This window comes from Lepisma saccharinum, chromosome 21 (genome assembly GCF_977018435.1).
Source record: "Lepisma saccharinum chromosome 21, izLepSacc3.1, whole genome shotgun sequence".
In the NCBI taxonomy this organism is placed as follows: Eukaryota; Metazoa; Arthropoda; class Insecta; order Zygentoma; family Lepismatidae; genus Lepisma; species Lepisma saccharinum.
This window is the reverse complement of record NC_139249.1, coordinates 25,314,558-25,326,792: the sequence shown is the minus strand read 5'-3', so window position 1 is coordinate 25,326,792 and position 12,235 is coordinate 25,314,558. Positions and strand designations below refer to the sequence as shown.

General features: G+C 37.0%; 1 protein-coding gene across 1 annotated transcript in view; it reads left to right on the top strand.

Moving 5' to 3' along the window:
- Window positions 1-5,683: 5,683 nt before the first annotated feature.
- The window catches only part of LOC146004373 (piwi-like protein Siwi), a 133,452-nt gene continuing 126,900 nt past the window's right edge, over window positions 5,684-12,235 (top strand). Inside the window, exon 1 of the mRNA XM_083143172.1 lies at window positions 5,684-5,814. The gene's annotated coding sequence lies outside the window, so the exon portion shown is untranslated. The remainder of the gene's footprint in view (window positions 5,815-12,235) is intronic.

Genomic DNA, 12,235 nt, shown 5'->3' with positions numbered 1-12,235 from the left:
GTGGCGCAACAGTCCGCGAGGGCCAGGTCCTACCTACCGACTGCCGGCCTCACATCCACCTGCCAAGGTGGGAATTATGGGGTGACGTGTGGTCAGCAAGACAAGTCTTCAGTCGTTGTAGTTTTCCGTGACCGCGTCACGCTACTCATTTGTAGCTCCCCAATTTCCTCACTACGGTGGATGGCCACCGGTCCCATACACAAGACCAGGTGTCCCGTGTTTGAATCCCGGCCTGGGCATGGATGAGTGTCCATTCATCAATTTCATTATATCATCACTCTTCCCCATCTTCGCAAATTAGCCAAAACTGGCACAAAAAGCGAAGTGAAATAAAAGCAAATTAATCAATCAATTGTTAGTGCAGAACCATATATCACACAATACAGGTGAAATTTTTGTTGGTTGACGTGAATTTTTAATATGCCTAAACTCTTAGAATACTCTAATATCATGTTTTCTGTTGCAATTATTATTTCAATTTTGAGGGCCTTTATGACTGAGTGCTTTGCATACTGCTCTATGAAACCGGAGACCCTATGTTCTATTGATTGATTGATTTGATTTATTTTAATTCGCTTCTGGTGCCAGTTTTGGCTAAACGCGACGATGAGGATGGTCGATGAAATGATGAAATTAATGAAGCGACACTCACATTGAACACCGAATGAACACAATGCCAAGGCTGGTCATTAAGCAAGCTGTGCTAACCACTCTACCACGGAGGCCGTAATCCTTTTTAATGTATAGGAACTAAGAACATTAACCCCAATTTTTTATTACAGATTCGGATTTTACGGGAAAAAATACATAAGTTTTGTCTGAAACATTTTTTTCGTTTCGTGATAGATGGCGTTATAATCGACAAATTTTCATTTCTTGAATGTTTACACTTTAAAACCAATGTGTTTCATTTCGCAATTCATTAAAATTCAAAAAATAAAACATTTTTGTTCCAGGACTTGAAATTGTTGTAAAACAAAGAAATTTATTTTGAAAATACAAAATTACTCGACAATTCTTAGCTCTAGATATCTCGATGGCTAGTAAACTACATTCACTTCTCAATTACATTAAGTGTTCAAAATGGTGACCTTCAACTTCAATACATTTATTGATCCGCGCTTCGAATGAATGTACACAACTCAAAAGTACCTCTGGTTCAATTATGGCACAAGCGTTTTGGATTCGCTCTATCATATTTTCACGAGTAGTTGGCAAGTCTCGATACACTTTATTTTTTAGGTAACCCCACACAAATAAATCTGGTGAAGTAAGATCTGCTGATCTGGCAGGCCAATTTACAGGACCAGCTCTGCCGTGAAGTCACGGTCAAGTACTTCACGTGCTGCTCTCGTATAGTGCGCTGGACAGCCATCCTGCTGAAACCACATGTTCGGTCTCAGTTCCAGGTTAATGGTTAAGATCTTCAAGTAATATTGGCAGTTCATTTTGAAGAATGTCGCGGTACTGTTGACCATTCAATTTCCATCAATGAAGTAGGGACCGATGAGTTTGTCATCAATAATTCCACACCACACGTTTACAGTCCATGGACGCTGATGCTCAACTTGGCGCAGCCAGTGCGGATTTTTGACACTCCAGTAATGCATATTATGCCGATTGACCGTTCCGTGGTTTGTAAAAGATGACTCATTCAGAGAACAATACCAGACGAAAGAAATTTGGGTTTATTTGTATTTGTTCACGTTCCCACTGACAAAACGTCACTCGATTTTGAAAATCATCGCCATGAAGTTCTTGATGCAATGACACATGATATGGATGATATTTATGACGCTGTAAAATCTTCAAAACACTGCTCTGGGACAATCCAGAATTTCGAGCTACTTCTCGCGAGCTGACATGAGGATCATGGGCCACAGCAGCTAACACAGTAATTTAATTTTCTTCTCCAGTAATTGTTCTTCGACGGGTTCTTTGTTTAGGTTTAACACTTCCTTCAGTAGTAAATTGATTGACTGTACGACGAAGGAACGCACCCTGTCTAGAAAACGCTGAGCATAAACAACGACAGCTTGACCGAGATTCCTGCCAGATTCTCCATACACGAGAACCATTTCAATTTTCTCTTCTACAGTTAATACATCCATTGATATTAAAAAGTATCAACCTTAGTCAAATTAATCGCTCGGAGCATTCTTGTGATCTAAAAAACAATGAAAAACAAACAATGATTTAACAGGAAAAGTATAAAAAGAAAATGTTTCTTGACACTGTTTTTTTTATTCTATTTTTTTGTTGTAGCTTTGTTAAGCATCTTTGACACAACAATAAAAAAATATCGAATCTAACTTTTAAATGTTGTAAATAGGCGAATTACCAGCTTAATGAAATCTCAAAAGATTTGTCAAGAATTAGTACAAAGTTCATCCACGAGAACGTTTTATTTTTTGAATTTAAATGAATTGCGAAATGAAATACATTGGTTTTAAAGTGTAAACATTCAAGACACGAAAATTTGTCAATTATAGCGCCATCTATCACGAATCGAAAAAAATGTTTCAGACAAAACTTATGTATTTTTTTCCGTAAAATCCGAATCTGTAATAAAAAATAGGGGTTTCTATTTGAAATTTCAAAGTTGCCCCCCACCCCACCTACAAGAGGGGGAGGGGGTGTTCTTTTGTTGCACCACTAAACTTCCCCCTCCAAACTATCAACTTTTTATTTGGAACATTTTTTTGTAGGATGATTTTTTTTTCAAGATATTAAAATGATTCAGGTTAAAAAAATCACCCAATATATTAAGTATATAATTATTATTTACTATTATACATATATTAATCAGAGACATAATGAATTTAGCCAAGGACTTGTTAAAGACTGTTTAGGAATCCCCTAAAAGAATGCAAATATTTAGGAATATTATTGATGTGAATGAGAAGGCTGGCCATACTGGACTGCGACCTTTTTGCCCTCGTCGGTGGACGTTGAGAGCCTCCAGTATGCAACAGATCTTAAGGAACTTTGTAAACCTTCTCAATTTTCTTGAGAAATTTTATGAAGAAGATTCTACTGACGCAGCATCAAAATGTACTGGATACCTGGAGACAATGCTTCACTTCAAGACATTTTTTTTTCTCTCCCTCTACTGCCATGTGATGGGTCCAATAGAAGAGGTAAACTGTAAGATTCAGTCTCCACGCATTGGTGCTACAGAAGTGGAATCAAAACTAAAAATACTTGACTGACATCTTTCAAAAAAAGCGAATGTGTTTTGAGCAGTTCTGGCTGAAATGCACAAAGGGCAAGCCGAGCCTCGTTGATGAGCCAGAATTGCTCCGGCAGCGTCACGTCCCCAAGAGACTTGAAAATCCTGATGCTGCCAAACATCACAAGTTCTACACTCCAAAAGAGTATTATAAATCAACATACACTGACGTGTGTGACACAGTAAAATCATGTGTTAAACAAGGACATGAATCTACAGGACTACAAAAAATAACAGCCGTAGAGATAGAATGCATCTCAACTGTGAACAGTTGCACAACAAATTTTCAGCAAACACGAGAATTCATTCGCCAAGATTTGGATGCCGATAGGCTCTTTTTACACCTGTTCATGCTTGGTGATATCGCCAAACAGAAGAAAGTGGTTCTAACTACCAAGCGTGACATAAGGAAGTTTACTTTGGAAGACAGCACCCTCCAGTAGCTTCTGCCTGAAGTTACCAAATTCATGATGCTCCTCCACACTGTGCCAGTGACAACAGCCGAAAGGTCATTCAGTTCTCCTCGCCGATTAAATACATATTTGAGATCTACAATGAGGCAGAAGAGACTAAGCAGCTTAGCGGTACTCCACATACATCAAACTGTGCTTGAAAATTTGGACCTGAGACCTCTCGTTAATGAGTTCATAAAAAAATAACCCACCGCGTAGAGCAACTTTTGCTTTATTTTTAAATCATGTTCATATGTTTTTGTTGTGTATGTCACTTTATATCTTAGTGTACATGCTATTTTTTTTATTATTGCAAAATTAAATTTAAAAAGTAAAATATTGTAGCAAGAACAAAAAAGTAAAATTATTTTCCTGCGATTTGTGTTAACATTTATGTAAATAATTAAATAAAACTGTTAAATATTGTAAATATTCGTTATTTTATGAGTACGTCAACACTAAGGTTATTTGCAACCCATCACATGTCTGTTGCGGACATTAAAACACACCCATGCCCTCGCCAGAGACCTCCGGATCAAAGCGAGTTGAGTCGATCACCCAACACGCTCGGCTACCGAGGCCGGCATAAAACTGTTAGGTTGGTCTCTTTACATACTTCTCAATAAAAATGTTAATTGTTATCTAAAAAACAAATGAAGAGACACAAAAGACATAAAGAGACTTCGAAACATTTTCTAAACGTTTTTCATGTTGCATTTCATTTGCATGAGGAATATAATAGCTGCTTAAAAACTGCTATGCGAAGACGTAATTTTTATTTTTTAAAAAGGGAGGGGAGTGAGTCATTCATTCATTTATTTCAGTGATCAGAGCCCCCCCAATAATTTTGACAAGTCGGCGCCCCTGCCCTGAATGTAGATATTTTCCTTCCAGAACTTAATATTCTGACCAAGAACGTGTAAATCTATCTCACCTTGTTATTGTTTTTATCTTTTGTTATTTTTTTGTTTCAACTTTATGTTGTTACAGTGTAAAATCGCCAAATAAGACTGTACCTGAAACTCTGAGTAAATAAATAAATACATTACATAATGAATTCATCCACCGCATAGTTTGAAATACATATTTGGTGTTAGTTCTCTCGCTAGTAATTTACAATGAATAGCAGACAGTGGCAGCGATTAGGCGAGGGGCCATTTGCTCCCACTTTTGTTCCCGTACTTCGCTAATTCTTATGTACAAATGCCTTTCCTCCCATCCTCCAGTTTTGGAACCCAATCGCTGCCACTGATTACAGAAAACAATAATATTGGGAGTGAAACGAGACGAGCATGAAAATTTTTAGATCCAATTTTTTTTCAAACTGAAAACTGTATTGATTCAATAGGGCGCACACGGGCTTCTCTCATTTATATTGTTCGGCGCCCAGGGCAGACTCCCGCCGGTCCCTAGCTACGCCTTTGAATGTGATGAGACTGTAACAATAGCAGGTATTGCAGCTGAAGCGGGCAAGAAAATTTTGCGAAATTATTTTTTTTCATAGCATTTGAAATCAAAGGGCAATTACCCTCTGTGCTTCCCTCTAGGTTGCCTTGCCCGTGTGGACGAAGAAATGAAAACTAATTCCATCTGTAGTATTTTTTTGACCTGCTAGCCTTGCTTTTTCTTCTTCAACGTTTGCTCCCCATAAATGTGATTTCCGTCCAAGATTGGTATTTGCATTGCTCTCTCTCTCTCTCTCTCTCTCTCTCTCTCTCTCCCCCTGTAGTTACGCCACTTCTGGTTAATGAGAAAGGAGCTGACAACATCAGTGTCATGAGATTCGACCATGACTAGACAATACAATGGAATAGATTGTTGAATGTATTGATTCTATGAAATAATAAGTTATTTTGATTGTGTAGTGGAATGGTAAACGTTTATACCTTTATATGTAAGGTGACTGGTTTTTAGAAATATGAGACAAATGTTTATGTCTTGAAATATAACTTTTCTAATGATGTGCACTCCCGATAAGGACAATTCGTTAAACGTATGTAACGTAGCCAACCAAATAATCTATGTGGTTTTGTCCGTTTTTGCGTGAAGTTTTTCTTTCAATCTTCAAGACATCGTACGAAAAGAGAGTACATTACGTGGACAGGTGTTTGCAACGGAAAGAAGTTGCTGGTAAGTATTGATAATTACTTTTGTATATTTTCAGTTATGTTTAAGCTTAATTGTTTCAAGAGTAATACACGTGCTGTGCTCCTTTTTACGGTTATTGTTCTGTTTTTCAAACGCGTGTGTTGCAGATATGTTTTACGCGATGGTCTTAAGAAACATAGGTATGTTAAGGATTCCACAGTGAATTCTGATGAATATGTATAGAATATCAAATTATTTTTGGTAACAGTTTAGTATATCGGAAACATTTCTTCAATTTTACAGAAGAAACGACTTATTGAAATGAGTTTCTCCAAGGTTTACAATGTTCGTCGAGGTATTTTCTTTCATCGTGGAATATATTTGACCGGGAAATCGTGTATTTTTCAAGAGAAATATCTCACCGACGCACAGTTGCCATTGCTTTCATTTGCTTGCCCTACGAGAACCGGATGCTGCGTACGTTTGATGACGTAAGCCCCTGTCAGTGTTTTCAACCCCCCCCCTTTTTAACTAAGCTTACCTAACCTTATCGGAAATGGTTCGTGGGGCTATGTCAGCTACCGTGCATAATGGATCGTGGGGCTATCCATGAATGTTTCGTGAGGCTATCAGTCAGCTACCCGTGCATAATGTACAATTTGCACACGTGACAAACACGATAATAGGTATTTTTCGGTGAAGAAGGTTGGAAACACTGCATACCCACAACATGAGTCAAGATGTGCCCGCCATATTATGTGTTATGGAAGCGAATAAACTAATAAAAAAATCACTCTGTGAAAAATTGTTTGTTTTCCTGTAAAAAGCATAATGGCACCTCGAACTATGTTCCGGAATACAAAATTGGTAAGTACGATCCATTCGAAACACAAAATGTTCGATTTTAATGGGTTTCCGATATAGTAAACTCGCACGTTATTTTTTTTTGGGGGGGGGGGGTCGCGACTACTATCACCAGGTGGTGAAGGTACCAGTTTGAGCTGTTTTCACCAGATTTTTTTCTTCATATATTTGCAGTGTTTGGTAAGTTCAATTATCCATACTAACCATAAAGCATACCATGGAAAGGTAGATTTTGATTATTATTATGGCCGCAACTACTTTCAACAAGTGGTGAGAATAACATACTAGGCTATTTTCACCAGATGCTGAGAACAGCACTAAAATCTTATTACCTGAATCATACCATAACACTGTATTTGATCATATTTTATTATAATAATTGGCAGGCAGTGTTTGTGACGTTACTGCTGAGAAGTTAATTTAAGTTATTGTCACCAGGTAGTGAGAATAGCAGAAAGTGCTCAAGACCAGAAATTACATGATCAGATGTTGGGAAGTATTTACAAAAGTAATTTTAATGCTAACAGGCATAAACCTGACTGCCTAATGTTAACAAAGAAAGCATGTAGGAACATAATACTCCTTCATACTTCTTCATTCATGTGACATATTAGCAGCACCAGTTTATATCGGAACACACATGTTGCCTGCACAAAAATAAATGCATACATCTGTGTAACAGATGAGGCCAAGTTGTAGATCATGCACATGTGCAGTTTAAAATTTGGTGAAAATAGGTCAAAAAGCTTGTCTCACCATCTGGTGAAGATAGTCAATCAGTATTATTATTGGTGAGAGAGCAGTTAACCTAATTTCCTCACCAACACACTATGGAAATTTATGACCAATTGTGTCCGCCACATGGAACATAACTTCCTATTCTAACCAGTAGTGCACAAAGAAAGAAATATCATTTGCAAGAAAACATATAAAGGTATGAAAGAAATCACCACACAGTGATGAGAGAGGATCATGAAACCCAGTGAAATTAGCACAAAAGCTAGGTTCACCCTTATGGGTGGGATTAAAGTGTTGAACTTGTAATGAATATAGTACATTTTATTTTAAGAAATTCATGCCCATAATACACAACACACAAAATAAGCCAATCCAGGAGGTCTAGGAAATTTGGATTAAATGGTAAAACATAACTTGGTGCCTGTATTATAATCTCAATTTTTCGATCTAACGCTGTTTTTTTTTTTTTTTTGTTATTTTGTTCGAATACTAACTAACTGGACTTTATTTCCGTTATTAACAATAAAACTAACAAACGTTCTGCTATTTTGTAACTTGCAATAAACAATATCAATTTGGGGGGAGGGGTGTTCTATGGACCAGTTCGATCCCACTTTCCGACCCTCATATTGTTCCTATGCTTACCAAACAGGATTATATACAACCACTGTGCACTATACAAATATGTGTTTTATAGGACCGCATATAGGTTAAATGTATGTACAGCCGGCAGCTGACGAGAAGATCGCTGAATGAAGGGAGACGGGGCACAGAGGGAAAGGGAGGGTCAGGTTCATTTGCAGAATTTGGGGGTGGTCGGGGAGAAGGAAGTCTTGTTTTCTTCTTGGCGGGTCATTGTCAAGCTGACGACAAGAGTTCTGGCGGAAGAGCACCTCCCCCACGCGAAAGAGTGGAGTCGCCTGGCAGTACGTCACACCTCTTCTGCCAGCGCTCTTCTCGTCGGCTGCCAGCTGTACTATATCGACTGCTGAGTGAAGGATAGTGAACGTAACTCGCTTCGAAGCTGCATATCCTAAGTTTGAACTCTTATCAAGGTCGATTTAAACCCATAACGAACAGGGAATTAAAAAGTTGGAATGGGAATTTTGGTAAAAAAAAATAAACATTCAAATGCTGACCAATGCAAATTTATTGTATAAAAAAGTATACACTAAAAACGTAACTTTTCCATCCTCTAACAGGGTCTTCTTCAGACAAAGATTCACAATAAATTGAAAGAGATCTTTGTTTAGTTTATATATTTTATACAATAAATTTGCCTCGGTCAGCATTTAAATGTTTTATTATCATGGAAACAAGTCTTAACAGTGTTATCATTTGGAATTTTGGGACAATCGCAAGGAAATTTTCATTCTGATCCAGGAACAGCAATGGAAAGAGGACAGCAGAAGTGAAAATGAAGGGGTTGCAGGCAAGCTGCAAGAATTATATCCATTTCCCTCAAATTTCAGAATTCAAAATGTTTGAAATTTCTAGCTCTATCGTTTCGGCATTGTCTCCCTGTTGAATTCTTGTGAAACTGCGAATAAATTTTTGAAAATGTGTTAACAAATTTTGGTTTCTGAACTTAAGTTTATCCAACATGTCAGAAGTTTCAGGGGGGGGGGTTGAACCCTAAAAAAAACCCTCTAAATACGGCCATATATATATATGTGAAGTGAGACTCCATTACACACACTTTTTTCATTTGTTGCATTTTTTATTGTATTTGGCTTGTTCAGTTTTATTTTATGTGTGAGTGTGAAGTTGTGAGAACACTTTGTGGTTTGGTTTGAACCCAAATTTAGTTGTTTGGCATGCAGAGCCATTGTGCATGATTTTTATAATTCAGCATCTGTATACGTTTGACTTTATGCTGGTGGAGATGTGGCCACCAAAGTCACCAAACATTTTAGGAAAGGAGAGTTAGCGTTAAGATATTCCACAGTTGTGAAGAACCCTTGACCCAAGTGAAGAACCTTTTGTTTAATTGCAATTTCATCATGCTACAAACATTTTTTTACACGGTTCGATTTCAATTTATTTGTCTGTTAACACATACTGTGGAGTTTTAGCCATTACGTATGGCACGTTTCCTTGAGAATGTTTTTTCACTTCCATATACAGTCCCATGCGAATTAATCGGAACACAGCAATTACATCCAAAAATTTACATTTATTGTCCCAGAACATAGAATACTTCAACGTTTTCAAACACATTTGTACATATATTCATTTTTCACAAGGTACAAACAGATAATCATTTCTAATAGTTAATATGTCCTTCTTTTTGTTTTATAACGTCCATTACTCGTTGTGGCATAGATTCTACAAGCTTTGAACATATTGCATTAAGTTCATTGTCATGGAACCAAACATTGACAACAGACTCAATCACTGCTTGCTTTGTGGAACAGTTCAGTTTTGATATTCGTCATTTTCAAATAGCCCACAAATTCTCGATTGGATTTAGATCCGGGGAGTTCCCTGGCTACTTTAACACTCGAATATTGTTCTCACTCATAAAATGCTGTACTTTTTTGGCAGTGTGACAAGAAGCCAAATCTTGCTGGAAAATCCTGTCACCACTTGGAAACTTCTCCTGAAGTACTGGAATAATTTTCCTTCTCAGAACATGTATGTATTTGTCAGCATTCATCATACCATCAATTGGCACTAATGATCCTGGTCCTTCATGGGTGAAGAATCCCCAAAACATCTTCTTGTCAGGGTGTTTTACGGTCTGTTGCAGATGTGCTGACATTACAGATTCATTACTCGACCGACGCACGTTTGGAACCCTCTGTCCCTGGACCTCAAAATGTGATTCATCTGAGAACACAACTTTCTTCCAGTCGTCTTCTGTCCAATTTCGTTGAGCACGGGCCCACGAGAGACGTTTCTTGCGCATTGCAGCCGAAATAAATTGTTTTTTCACTGGTTTCCTGGCTTTCCGTCCAGTTGCAAGAAGTCTACGTCGTACTTTGGAAACATCCAAATGCACTCCTTTGTCCCTCAATTCCAGTGTCAATTCCGCTGCAGTTAGAGCCGGGTTTTGTACTTTATTTAATCCTTTACTTCCCACCAGCTATTAGTTTCTTGTAGTCTTAGTTTGGTCAAGCACTGTATTTCATCTGACGCAAGCGTTGCATGCTTTTGTGGTTAGGTTATGCTTATTAGGTTTAAATCTCTTAGCATAAATACACTAAATTTAGCCTAACAACGAAAGCATTTAACCTGTCATCAGAAGGCCAAATATGGCACTTGACTGAGAAGGTGTTTGACTCCGTGTGTTGTTTGGATGTTTTCGAACAGGAACCTGTCAGTTACTTTCAGGAAGCTTTCATTTTACTTCCACAATCATTCCTACTGATACTCGATAAATGCTTTCAGGAAAGTTTTTCACAGTTGAGCTTTTATTTTTATCGAGGAAAATAAGAAAGCAGTGTGGGGAAATTAAAAAAAAAATAATTTTATCAATCTGTTGACGTTGTTAGTGTCCTTGCAGAACAATCTATCTGACAGAAGATTTATGCAATTAACAATTTTCACTTAACATTTGGTGCTTGTGTTTTTAGGTGTATTTCGAATGGGAGGATGTGAAATGGCAAATGTAAGCTCTGCACCTTAAATTATATATTTTAATTGAATTAATTTAGAATTTTTCGACACTGAATCACACAGACCCTTTATATTGTTAATCTATTTGTGTGTGTGGGTGGTGAGAGGTTGAAATAGCAAAACTATCTGCGTGTACCCTTGATTTTTTGTCAAGTTCACGTTGAAGACTGTGAATTGTACTGGAATTTTATCATGGTCCTAGAGTGGCCACCCTGCTATTTACTTGTATTTCATCCCAGTAAAATTAAATAGGCTGTATATTAGTGGTTAGTTAATACCACTTTGAACCGATATCAATACTCTCATAGTTTCCCACGTATACTTCTTTGTATAATTGCAGTCTAAAATAAGAAGTTCTACTTATTGAGTCATACAAACTCATTACATAAGGTAATGGTAATGCTCACAGGCTGACTTTCTTTTTATCAGTAAAATGCAAGAAACCATTTTATTATTGAATCACTGCTTCCTTTGGTGATTATATATGTGCAGTTATTTATTAATTATAACAACTCAAATGAGACATTCAAAGATGGCACCTGATATGCCTACCAAGTGCATTTTGCCTCCTAATTACATTACATTTATGTTTTTATGAAGAAAAGTAATACAGAAATATTGAAAACATCCTAGGAAACAATGTAATTTATTTTCAGCCAGTTGAAAAATCTAAAAATAGAGGTGGTGGGCCTGCAAGCCCCTCCCCCTCATTAAGCTAGGGTTAAAATTATATCTGAACCACTGTGCAATATGTGTCCACTGCGATTGGCAAATATCTGTCTGTTGGCTGTTACATCATGTACATTTTTTTAGCTAGTTGTAGAATATGTCACTACAAATCTGTAAACTCATAACAGTAACTTCAAGTGAAATAGGTTAGCTGTAATTGGTAAAAAGCCAAAATTTCAGTTTTAAAAAAAAAGAGCCAGCTTTTTATTGGAAAGTTGCAAATACATAGCTTTGAATTAATTTTTTTTTTTTTACTTTTAGCCACATTTTCACGGTTAATAGAACATAAAAAATAAATATTTTTCAAATTTTTAGCACCTAAAGAATCTTTCCCTAATTATAACACTTTAATATGTCTTTCGTAATTTTTTTTTGTTAACTTCTTTCTAGTCCTAGATGATGCAAAGAGAAGTTTTTTGGAATGTTATAAGACTTTTCAAAGCGTTGCAGTTACACAAAAAAATTCGGTGGATTGTGTATCTTTTTTAATTTCATGTAAACTATTCATTCT